Source organism: Terrapene carolina, unplaced genomic scaffold (assembly GCF_002925995.2).
Source record: "Terrapene carolina triunguis isolate 2854851 unplaced genomic scaffold, T_m_triunguis-2.0 Scaffold848, whole genome shotgun sequence".
NCBI lineage: Eukaryota > Metazoa > Chordata > Testudines > Emydidae > Terrapene > Terrapene triunguis.
The window spans coordinates 92,495-93,266 of NW_020665199.1; the positions used below are offsets into that span (position 1 = coordinate 92,495).

Genomic DNA, 772 nt, shown 5'->3' on the forward strand with positions numbered 1-772 from the left:
CCCGCAGCACGGAGCCCCCCGCCCCGTGCCCAGCCCTGGCTGCCAGGAGGATCTGCTGAATGTTGTAGCGATGCCCAGGGCCCACAAAGGTGCTGGCGGTGCAGGAAGCCTGCGGGCAAAGCTGGAGCAGCCATTGGCTGGATTTCGCCATTTCTCGGCTCTGCCTTGCCCCGGGCCTGAAAGCTTGCACTGCTCCGGGCAGTGATGGGCGACACAGCCGGCCACCCGCCAAGGGACCCAGAACGGAGACTTCCAATAGCGTCTCATAGGATCAGCCCAGGGCACCCAGCCGCCCAATCCCTGGCTCTAACCACTAGCCCCTGCTCCCCGCCCAGAGCTGGGGAACGAACCCAGGAGTCCTGGCTCCCAGCCCCCCTGCTCTAACCACTATCCCCCATCCCCCTTCCAGAGCCGGGGAGAGAACCCAGGAGTCCTGGCTCCCAGCCCCCCTGCTCTAACCACCATCCCCCATCCCCCTTCCAGAGCCAGGGAGAGAACCCAGGAGTCCTTGCTCCCAGCTCCCCTGCTCTAACCACCATCCCCCTCCCACAGCCAGGGAGAGAACCCAGGAGTCCTGGCTCCCAGCCCCCCTGCTCTAACCACTAGACCCCACTCCCCTCCCAGAGCCGGGGAGAGGACCCAGGCGTCCGGGCTCCCTGCAGCTCTGACTCTTGCTGGCCGGCAGGTGACGAGTTAACTCTGTGCCCGGCAGGAGCAATGGAAAGTTAAACCCAAGCCCCAGATTAATGATTACAGAAAGAAACTTGCACTG

The 772-nt window shown here is 64.2% G+C and overlaps 1 protein-coding gene across 1 annotated transcript in view; it reads right to left on the minus strand.

The window, feature by feature from the left end:
* PTPN18 (protein tyrosine phosphatase non-receptor type 18) overlaps window positions 1-772 on the minus strand; it is a 16,511-nt gene that overhangs the window by 15,528 nt on the left and 211 nt on the right. The window lies entirely within an intron of this gene.